Genomic DNA, 12,245 nt, shown 5'->3' with positions numbered 1-12,245 from the left:
AATTCGAAACTAGAGCCATATTTTGGAGCCAAATTCATGCTCTCTGCACGTATTAGCAGATTGAAATTATAAAATTTTATACCGAAAATATGCCAATTACTGAGTGCGGCGATGGATTACATTTTGCCCAAGCCCTCCCTGCAGTTTTCAAAATATCCCAAACATCCCAAATTCAACCCTTGAGCTATATTTTGGAGCCAAATTTTGGCTTTCTGCATGTATTCGCCGTTTGAAATTACGTCTTTTTATACCGAAAATATGTCAATAACTGAGAGCAGCGATAGGTCACATATTGCCAGAACCCCCCCCCCCTCTGCAGTTTTCAAAATATCCCAAATATCCCAAATTCGACGCCTGAGCCATTTTTGAAGCCAAATTCTGGCTATCTGCACTTATTCGCAGATTGAAATTACGACTTTTTATACCGAAAATATTCCAATTACTGAAAACGTCGATTAATCACATTTTGTCCAAACCCTCCCTGCAGTTTCCAAAATATCCCAAACATCCCAAATTCAACGCTTGAGCCATATTTTGGAGCCAAATTCTAGTTCTCTGCACGTATTCGCAGTTTGAAATTACGACTTTTTATACCGAAAATATGCCAATAACTCTGAGCGGCGATGGATCACATTTTGCAAAAACCATCACTGTAGTTTTCAAAATATCCCAAACATCCCAAATTCGACCCTTGAGAATTATTTTGGAGCTATATTCTGGCTTTCTGCACGTATTCGCATTTTGAAAATACGACATTTATCCCAAACATTCCAAATTTGACGCTTGAAAATAAGCCAATTACTGAAAGCAGCGATGGGTCACATTTTGCCCAAACCCCCCGGCAGTTTGCAAAATATCCCAAACATATCAAATTCGACCCATGAGCTATATTTTGGAGCCAAATTCTGGCTGACTGCACGTATTCGGTGTTTGAAATTTCGACATTTTATAACGAAAACATGACAATTACTGAAAACGGCAATGGATCACATTTTGCCTAAACCCTCCACGCAGTTTTTAATATATCCCAAACATCCCAAATTCGACGCTAGAGCCATATTTTGGACCAAATTCATGCGCTCTGCACGTATTAGCAGATTGAAATTATAAAATTTTATACCGAAAATATGCCAATTACTGAGTGCTGCGATGGATTACATTTTGCCCAAGCCCTCCCTGCAGTTTTCAAAATATCCCAAACATCCCAAATTCGACCCTTGAGCCATATTTTGGAGCCAAATTTTGGCTTTCTGCATGTATTCGCCGTTGGAAATTACGACTTTTTATACCAAAAATATGCCAATTATTGAAAGCAGCGATGGGTCACATTTTGACGAAACCCTCTCTGCAGTTTTCAAATTATCCCAAACATCCCAAATTAGACCCTTGAGCCATATATTGCAGCCAAATTCCGGCTCTCTGCACATATTCACAGTTTGATATTACGACATTTTATACCGAAAATATGTCAATAACTGAGAGCAGCGATAGGTCACATATTGCCAGAACCCCCCCCCCCCTGCTGCTTTCAAAATATCCCAAATATCCCAAATTCGACGCCTGAGCCATTTTTGAAGCCAAATTCGGGCTCTCTGCAAGTATTCGCAGTTTGAAATTACGTCTTTTTATACCGAAAATTCCATTTACCGAGAGCAACGATGGATCACATTTTGCCCAAACCCTCCCTGCAGTTTTCAAAATATAGCAAACATCCCAAATTCGACGCTTGAGCCATATTTTGGAGCCAAATTCTGGCTCTCCATGTATTCGCAGTTTGAAATTACGAACTTTTATACCGAAAATATGTCAATTACTGAGAGCGGCGATGGATCACATTTTGCCCAAACCTTCCCTGCAATTTTCAAAATATCCCTAACATCCCAAATTCGAACCTTGAGAATTATTTTGGAGCTAAATTCTGGCTCTCTGCACGTATTCGCAGTTTGAAATTACGACTTTTCATCCCAAACATCCCAAATTTGATGCTGGAAAATATGCCAATTACTGAAAGCAGCGATGGGTCACATTTTGCCCCCCCCCCCCTCGGCAGTTTGCAAAATATCCCAAACATCCTAAATTCGACCTTTGAGCCATATTTTGGAGCAAAATTCGGGCTCTCTGCACGTGTTCGCAGTCTGAAATTACGTCTTTTTATACCAAAAAATGCCAATTACTGAGAGCGGCGATGGGTCACAATTTTCCTAAACCCTTCCTGCAGTCTTCAAAATATCCGAAGCATCCCTAATTCGACCCTTGAGCCATATTTTGGAGCCCAATTCTGGCTCTGCACATATTCGCAGGTTGAAATTACGACATTTTATACCGAAAATATGTTAATTACTGAGAGCAGCGATGGGTCACATTTTGCCCAACCCCCCCCTGCAGTTTTCAAAATATCCCAATCATCCCATATTCGACGCTTGAGCCATATTTTGAAGTCAAATTCGGGCTCTCTGCACGTATTCGCAGTTTGAAATTACGACTTTTTATCCTAAACATCCAAAATTTGACGCTTGAAAATATGCCAATTACTGAGAGCGGCGATGGGTCATATTTTGCCCAAACCCGCCTGCAGTTTGCAAAATATCCCAAACATGCCAAATTCGACCTTTGAGCTATATTTTGGAGGCAAATTCTGGCTTTCTGCGCTTATTCGCTGTTTGAAATTACGACTTTTTATACCGAAAAAATGCCAATTACTTAGAGCGGCGATGGGTCACATTTTGCCCAAACCCTCCCTGCAGTTTTCAAAATATCCCAAGCATCCCTAATTCGACCCTTGAGCCATATTTTGGAGCCAAATTCTGGCTCTTTGCACATATTTGCAGGTTGAAATTACGATATTTTATACCGAAAATATGTTAATTACTGTGAGCAGCGATGGGTCATATTTTGCCCAATCCCCCCCCCCCAACTGCACTTTTCAAAATATCCCAAACATCCCAAATTCGACCCTTGAGCCAAATTTTTGAGCCAAATTGTGGCTCTCTGCACATATCCACAGTTTGAAATTTCGACTTTTTATACCGATAATATGTCAATTACTGAGAGCGGCGATAGGTCACATTTTGCTCAAACCCTTTCCTTGCAGTTTTCAAAATATCCCAATCATCCCAAATTCGAAACAAAAATTATGGAAACACATAATTGATCAAAAAATAACCTTAAATACTTCATTTTCAATCATCATCAATCATCATTTCAATCATCATCACTTGTTTCACGTTTTTCATGTAGTTTGATATTACGTAAATACATTCATTTTTACCAATATTTCGATACTATTTCATGTAGTATTACGAGATGTGATTTGGCCTTCAAATCTCAAATTTTCGCATAATATTGCATTTTAAGCAAACTTTCTTGCATTTTGTTTCGTACTAAAAATCATCGAATTCAGCAATATTTTGACGTTTATCATCCCCTTTTCCTTTATGTGATATAAACAAAATATCATCGAATTAGGCAATATTTTGCTGTTTTTCCACGTTTTTGTGAATTTTCAGTTTATTGTTATTAATTCATTAAATATACGATTAAAATGATGCAAACACATAATTGATTAGAAATTAACCTTAAACACTTCATTTTCAATCACCTATTTGTTTCACGTTAAAATACTGAGTAAGATATTAAAAAGGGGAGAAGTTCTGTTTTTATTGCATATATCGACGTTTCAGCCGGATTAGAGCGGTTTTACGTGTACATCTTCCATCGGTAATATAAACGGAAAATCAAGAACATTTTAGTTAATTCTAATGAAACACATTGATTTTTATCATTTGTATTGGAAACAACATTGTCCCGAAAATATAAAAAAAATATGTCCCTTTTCGTCTTTTCTTGGATCTATATAATACGAAACCTCGCTCTATGATTTGAAGTTAAAATCCTCAAATATGGTCATATAGTGACTTTTTTCACGTTATTCATGTAGTGTGATTTTACGTATATATATTGGTTTTTACCAATATTTCGATACTACTTCATGTTTTCTCACGATATGTGATTTGGCCTTCAAATCTCAGAATTTCGCAAATTTTGCATTTTTAAGCAAGTTTTCTTGCATTTTGTTTTGTAGTAAAAATAATCGAATTTAGCAATATTTTGACATTTATCATCCCCTTTTCCTTTATGTGATTTAAACAAAATATCATCGAATTTGGCCGTTTTTCCACGTTTTTTGTGAATTTTCAGTTAATGTTATTAATTCATTATATATACGACAAAAATTATGCAAACACATAATTGATCAGAAAATAACCTTAAATACTTCATTTTCAATCATTTATTTGTTTCTCGTTAAAATACTGAGTAAGATATTGAAAAGGGGAGAAGTTCTGTTTTTATTGCATATATCGACGTTTCAGCCGGATTAAAACGGTTTTACGTGTACATCTTCCATCGGTAATATAAACCGAAAATCAGGAACATTTTATTTAATTTTAATGAAAACACATTGATTTTTATCATTTGTATTGGAAGCAACATCTTTATACGTCTTTTCTAGGGTCTACAAAATACGAAACGTCGCTCTGTGATTCAAAGTTAAAATCCTCAAATTTGGTATAATAATGACTTTTTTCACGTTTTTCATGTAGTTTGATATTACGTAAATATATTCATTTTTACCAATATTTCGATACTATTTCATGTAGTATCACGATATGTGATTTGGCCTTCATATCTCAGATTTTCGCAAATTTTGCAGTTTTAAGCAAGTTTTCTTGCATTTTGTTTTGTACTAAAAATCATCGAATTTAGCAATATTTTGACCTTTATCATATCCTTTTCCGTTATGTGATTTAAACAAAATATTAGTGAATTATGCAATATTTTGCCGTTTTTCCACGTTTTTGTGAATTTTCAGTTTATTGTTATTATTTCATTAAATAAACGAGAAAAATTATGCAAACACATAATTGATTAGAAATTAACCTTAAACACTTCATTATCAATCAACTATTTGTTTCTCGTTAAAATACTGAATAAGATATTTAAAAGGGGAGAAGTTCTGTTTTTATTGCATATATCGACGTTTCAGCCGGATTAGAACGGTAATACGTGTACATCTTCCATCGGTAATATAAACCGAAAATCAGGAACATTTTAGTTAATTTTAATGAAAACACATTGATTTTTGTCATTTGTATTGGAAGCAACATTGTCATATGTCTTTTCTTGGATCTAAGTAATACGAAACCTCGCTCTATGATTTGAAGTTAAAATCCTCAAATATGGTAATATAGTGACTTTTTTCACGTTATTCATGTAATGTGATTTTACGTATATATATTCGTTTTTTTACCAATATTTCGATACTACTTCATGTAGTCTCACGATATGTGATTTGGCCTTCAAATCTCAGAATTTCGCAAATTTTGCATTTTTAAGCACGTTTTCTTGCATTTTGTTTTGTACTAAAAATCATCGAATATAGCAATATTTTTACCTTTATCATCTCCTTTTCCTTTATGTGATTTAAACAAAATATCATCGAATTAGGCAATATTTTGCCGTTTTTCCACGTTTATGTGAATTTTCAGTTTATTGTTATTATTTCAATAAATATACGAGAAAAATTATGCAAACACATAATTGATCAGAAAATTACCTTAAATACTTCATTTTCAATCATCTATTTGTTTCTCGTTAAAATACTGAGTAAGATATTTAAAAGGGGAGAATTTCTGTTTTTATTGCATATATCGACGTTTCAGCCGGAGTAGAACGGTTATACGTGTACATCTTCCATCGGTAATATAAACCGAAAATCAGGAACATTTTAGTTAATTTTAATGAAAACACATTGATTTTTGTCATTTGTATTGGAAGCAACATCTTTATACGTCTTTTCTAGGGTCTAAAAAATACGAAATGTCGCTTTATGATTCGAAGATAAAATCCTCAAATTTGGTGCAATAATGACTTTTTTCAAGTTTTTCATGTAGTTTGATATTACGTAAATATATTCATTTTTACCAATATTTCGATACTATTTCATGTAGTATCACGATATGTGATTTGGCCTTCAAATCTCAGATTTTCGCATAATATTGCATTTTAAGCAAGTTTTCTTGCATTTTGTTTCGTACTAAAAATCATCGAATTCAGCAATATTTTGACGTTTATCATCCTCTTTTCTTTTATGTGATATAAACAAAATATCATCGAATTAGACAATATTTTGCTGTTTTTCCACGTTTTTGTGAATTTTCAGTTTATTGCTATTAATTACTTAAATATACGATTAAAATGATGCAAACACATAATTGATTAGAAATTAACCTTAACACTTCATTTCCAATCAACTATTTGTTTCTCGTTAAAATACTGAGTAAGATATTAAAAAGGGGAGAAGTTCTGTTTTAATTGCATATATCGACGTTTCAGCCGGATTAGAGCGGTTTTACGTGTACATCTTCAATCGGTAATATAAACGGAAAATCAGGAACATTTTAGTTAATTCTAATGAAACCACATTGATTTTTATCATTTGTGTTTGAAACAACATTGTCATATGTATTTTCTTGGATCTAAATAATAGAAACCTCGCTCTATGATTTGAAGTTAAAATCCTCAAATATGGTAATATAGTGACTTTTTTCACGTTATTCATGTAGTGTGATTTTACGTATATATATTCGTTTTTACCAATATTTCGATACTACCTCATGTTTTCTCACGATATGTGATTTGGCCTCCATATCTCAAAATTTCGCAAATTTTGCATTTTTAAGCAAGTTTTCTTGCATTTTGTTTTGTACTAAAAATCATCGAATTTAGCAATATTTTGACCTTTATCATCCCCTTTTCCTTTATGTGACTTAAACAAAATATCATCGAATTAGGCCGTTTTTCCACGTTTTTGTGAATTTTCAGTTTATTGTTATTAATTCATTATATATACGATAAAAATTATGCAAACACATAATTGATCAGAAAATAACCTTAAATACTTCATTTTCAATCATATATTTGTTTCTCGTTAAAATACTGTGTAAGATATTGAAAAGGGGAGAAGTTCTGTTTTTATTGCATATATCGACGTTTCAGCCGGATTAAAACAGTTTTACGTGTACATCTTCCATCGGTAATATAAACCGGAAATCAGGAACATTTTAGTAAATTTTAATGAAAACACATTGATTTTTATCATTTATATTGGAAGCTACATCTTTATACGGATTTTCTAGGGTCTACAAAATACGAAACGTCGCTCTATGATTCGAAGTTAAAATCCTCAAATTTGGTATAATAATGACTTTTTTCACGTTTTTCATGTAGTTTGATATTACGTAAATATATTCATTTTTACCAATATTTCGATACAATTTCATGTAGTATCACGATATGTGATTTGGCCTACAAATCTCAGATTTTCGCATAATATTGCATTTTTAAGCAAGTTTTCTTGCATTTTGTTTCGTACTAAAAATCATAGAATTCAGCAATATTTTGACGTTTATCATCCCCTTTTCCTTTATGTGATATAAACAAAATATCATCGAATTAGGCAATATTTTGCTGTTTTTCCACTTTTTTGTGAATTTTGAGTTTATTGCTATTAATTCATTAAATATACGATAAAAATGATGCAAACACATAATTGATTAGAAATTAACCTTATACACTTCATTTACAAACAACTATTTGTTTCTCGTTAAAATACTGAGTAAGATATTGAAAAGAGGAGAAGTTCTGTTTTTATTGCATATATTGACGTTTCAGCCGGATTAGAGCGGTTTTACGTGTACATCTTCCATCGGTAATATAAACGGTAATATAAAAAATTTCAATATCTTACTCAGTATTTTAACGAGATAAACGAGAGGCTCTTGAGCCTCTGCATCCCTCTCTTGAGCCTCTGAATCACTCTCTTGAGCCTCTGCATCCCTCTGTTTAGCCTCTGAATCACTCTCTTGAGCCTCTGCATCCCTCTCTTGAGCCTCTGAAACACTCTCTTGAGCCTTTGAATCACTCTCTTGAGCCTCTGCATCCCTCTCTTGAGCCTCTGAATCACTCTCTTGAGTCTCTGCATCCCTCTCTTGAGCCTCTGAATCACTCTCTTGAGTCTCTGCATCCCTCTCTTGAGCCTCTGAATCACTCTCTTGAGCCTCTGAATCACTCTCTTGAGCCTCTGAATCACTCTCTTGAGCCTCTGAATCACTCTCTTGAGCCTCTGCATCCCTCTCTTGAGCCTCTGAAACACTCTCTTGAGCCTCTGAATCACTCTCTTGAGCCTCTGCATCCCTCTCTTGAGCCTTTGAATCACTCTCTTGAGCCTCTGCATCCCTCTCTTGAGCCTCTGAATCACTCTCTTGAGTCTCTGCATCCCTCTCTTGAGCCTCTGAATCACTCTCTTGAGCCTCTGTATGACTCTCTTGAGCCTCTGCATCCCTCTCTTGAGCCTTTGAATCACTCTCTTGAGCCTCTGCATCCCTCTCTTAAGCCTCTGCATCACTCGTAAGCCTCTGAATCACTCTCTTGATCCTCTGCATCACTCTCTTGGGCCTCTGCATCACTCTCTTGTGCCTCTGAAGAGAGTGATTCAGAGGCTTAAGAGAGTGATGCAGAGGCCTAAGAAAGTGATGCAGAGGCTCAAAAGAGGGATGCAGAGGCTTAAAGGGGTGATGCAGAGTCTCAAGAGAGGGATACAGAGGCTCAAGAGAGGGATGCAGAGGGTCAGGTGATGGATGCAGAGGCACAAGAGAGGGATGCAGAAGCTTAAGAGAGTGATGCAGAGGCTGAAGAGAGGAATTCAGAGGCTGAAGAGAGTGATGCAGAGGCTCAAGATCGGGATGCAGAGGCTCATAAAGGGATGCAGGTGTTCAAGAGAGAGATGCAAAGGCTCATGAAAGGGATGCAGAGGCTTAAGAAAGTGATGCAGAGGCTCAAAAGAGGGATGCAGAGGCTTAAGAGGGTGATGCAGAGGCTCAGGAGAGTGATGCAGAGGCTCAATACAGGGATCTAGAGGCTCAAGAGAGTGATGAGAGAGTGATGTGATGATGATGAGATGTATTACAAGAGAGTAATGGAGAGGCTCAAGAGAGTGATTCAGAGGTTTACGGGAGTGATGCAGAGGCTTAAGAGAGTGATGCAGAGGCTTACGAGAGTGATGCTGAGGCTTAAGAGAGTGATGCAGAGGCTCAGGAGAGGGATGGAGAGGCTCAAGAGAATGATTCAGAGGTTTACGGGAGTGATGCAGAGGTTTAGGAGTTTGATGCAGAGGCTTAAGAGACGGATGCAGAGGCTCAAGAAAGGGATGCAGAGGCTCAAGGGAGGGATGCAAAGGCTCAAGAGAGGGATGCAGAGGCTCAAGTGAGGGATGAAGAGACACAAGAGAGGGATGCAGAGGCTCTTGAGAGTGATGCAGAGGCTCAAGAGAGGGATGCAGAGGCTCATGAGAGGGATGCAGAAGTTCAAGAGAGGGATGCAGAGGCTCAAGAGAGTGATGCAGAGGCTAAAGAGAGGGATGCAAAGGCTCAAGAGAGTTATGCAGAGGCTTAAGAGAGGGCAGCAGAGGCTCAAGAGAGGGATGCTGAGGCTCCACAGAGGGATGCAGAGGCTCCAGAGAGTGATGCAGAGGTTGAAGAGAGAGATGCAGAGGCTTAAAAGAGTGATGCAGGGGCTCAAGAGAGTAATGCAGAGGCTAAAGAGAATGATGTAGAGGCTTACGAGAATGAGGCAGAGGCTTAAGAGAGTGATGCAAAGGCCTGAGAAAGTGATGCAGAGGCTCAAAGGAGGGATGCAGAGGCCTAAGAAAGTGATGCAGAGGCTCAAAAGAGGGATGCAGAGTCTTAAAGTGGTGATGCAGAGGCTCAAGAGAGGGATACAGAGGCTCAAGAGAGGGATGCAGAGGGTCAAGAGAGGGATGCAATGCCTCAAGAGAGGGATGCAGAGGCTCAGGTGACGGATGCCGAGGCACAAGCGAGGGATGCATAGGCTTAAGAGAATGATGTAGAGGCTGAAGAGAGGGATACAAAGGCTCAAGAGAGTGATGCAGAGGCTAAAGAGAGGGATGCAGAGGCTCATGAGAGGGATGCAGGAGTTCAAGAGAGGGATGCAGAGGCTCAAGAGAGTGATGCAAAGGCTTAAGAGAGGGATGCAAAGGCTCAAGAGAGTGATGCAGAGGCTAAAGAGAGGGATGCAGAGGCTCAAGAGAATGATGAAGAGGCTCAAGAGAGAGCTGCAGAGGCTCAAGAGAGGGATGCTGAGGCTCCACAGAGGGATGCAGAGGCTCCAGAGAGTGATGCAGAGGCTGAAGAGAGAGATGCAGAGGCTCAAGAGAGTGATGCAGAGGCTCAAGAGAATGATGTAGAGGCTTAAGAGAGGGATGCAGAGGCTCAAGAGAATGATGCAGATGCTCAAGAGAGTGATGCAGAGGATCAAGAGAGGGATGCAAAGGCTTAAGAGAGTGATGTGGAGGCTCAAGAGAGTGATGTAGAGGCTCTGGAGAGTGATGCAGAGGATCATGAGAGGGAAGCAGAGGCTTAAGAGAGTGATGCAGAGGCTGAAGAGAGTGTGGCAGAGGCTTAAGAGAGGGACGCAGAGGCTCAAGAGAGGGATGTATAGGCTCAAGAGAGTGATGCAGAGGCTCAAGAGAGGGATGTAGAGGCTGAAGAGAGTGATGCAGAGGCTCAAGAGAGGGATGCAGAGACTCAAGAGAGTGATTCAGAGGCTTACGAGAGTGATGCAGAGGCTTAAGAGAGTGATGCAGGGGCTTAAGAGAGGGATGCAGAGGCTCAAGAGAGGGATGCAGAGGCTCAAGAGAGGGATGCAATGGCATAAGAGAGGGATGCGGAGGCTCAAGTGAGGGATGCAGAGGCACAAGAGAGGGATGCAGAGGCTTAAGAGAGTGATGCAGAGGCTCAAGAGAGGGATGCAGAGGCTTATGAGAGTGATGCAAATGCTCAAGAGAGGGATGCAGAGGCTCATTAGAGGGATGGAAGAGTTCAAGAGAGGGATGTAGAGTCTCAAGACAGTGATGCAGAGGATGAAGTGAGTGATGCAGAGGCTCAAGAGAGTGATGCAGAGGATCAAGAGAGGGAAGCAAAAGCTTAAGAGAGTGATGCAGAGGCTGAAAAGAGTTATGCAGAGGCTATAGAGAGTGATGCAGAGGCGCAAGAGAGTAATGCAGAGGCCCAAAAGAGTGATGCAGAGGATCAAGAGAGTGATGCAGAGGCTCGAGAGAGTGATGCAGAGGCCTCAAGAGAGGGATTCAGAGGCTTATGAGAGTGATGCAGAGGCTGAAGAGAGTGTTGCAGAGGTTCAAGAGAGGAATGCAGAGGCTCGAGAGAGTGATGCAGAGGCCTGAAGAGAGGGATCCAGAGGCTTAAGAGAGTGATACAGAGGCTGAAGAGAGTGTTACAGAGGCTTAGGAGAGGTATGCAGAGGCTCAAGAGAGTGATGCAGAGGATCAAGAGAGTGATGCAGAGGCACAAGATAGTGATGCAGAGGCTTAAGAGAGGGATGCAGAGGCTCAAGAGAGTAATGCAGAGGCTTAAGATGGTGATCCCTCTCTTGAGCCCTCCATCACTCTCTTCATCCTCTGCATCCCTCTCTTGAGCATCTGCATCACTCTCCTGGTCCCCTGCATCCCTCTCTTAGCCTCTCCATCACTTTCTTGAGCCTCTGCATCAACCTCTTAAGCCTCTGCATCACTATTCTGAGCCTCTGCATCACTTTCTTAAGCCTCTGCATCACTTTCTTAAGCCTCTGCATCCCTTTCTTGAGCCTCTGCATCCCTCTCTTGAACTCCTGCATCCCTCTCATGAGCCTCTGCATCCCTCTCCTGAGTCTTTGCATCACTCTCTTAAGCCTCTGCATCCCTCTATTGAGCCTCTGCATCCCTCTCTTGAGCCCCTGCATCCCTCTCTTGAGCTTCTGCATCACTCTCTTGAGCTTCTGAATCACTCTCTTCAGCCTCTACATCCCTCTCTTGAGCCTCTGCATCACTCTCGTAAGGCTCTGCATCATTCTCTTGAGCCTCTGCATAACTCTCTTGAGTCTTTGCATCACTCTCTTGAGCCTCTGCATCCCTCTCTTGAGCCTCTGCAACACTCTCTTCAGCCTCTGCATCACCCTCTTAAGCCTCTGCATCACTCTCTTAAGCCTCTGCATCACTATTCTGAGCCTCTGCATCACTCTCTTAAGCCTCTGCATCACTCTCTTAAGCCTCAGCATCCCTCTCCTGAACTCCTGCATCCCTCTCATAAGCCTCTGCATCCCTCTCCTGAGCCTTT

Source organism: Procambarus clarkii, chromosome 67 (assembly GCF_040958095.1).
Source record: "Procambarus clarkii isolate CNS0578487 chromosome 67, FALCON_Pclarkii_2.0, whole genome shotgun sequence".
NCBI lineage: Eukaryota > Metazoa > Arthropoda > Malacostraca > Decapoda > Cambaridae > Procambarus > Procambarus clarkii.
This window is presented reverse-complemented; position numbering follows the sequence as displayed.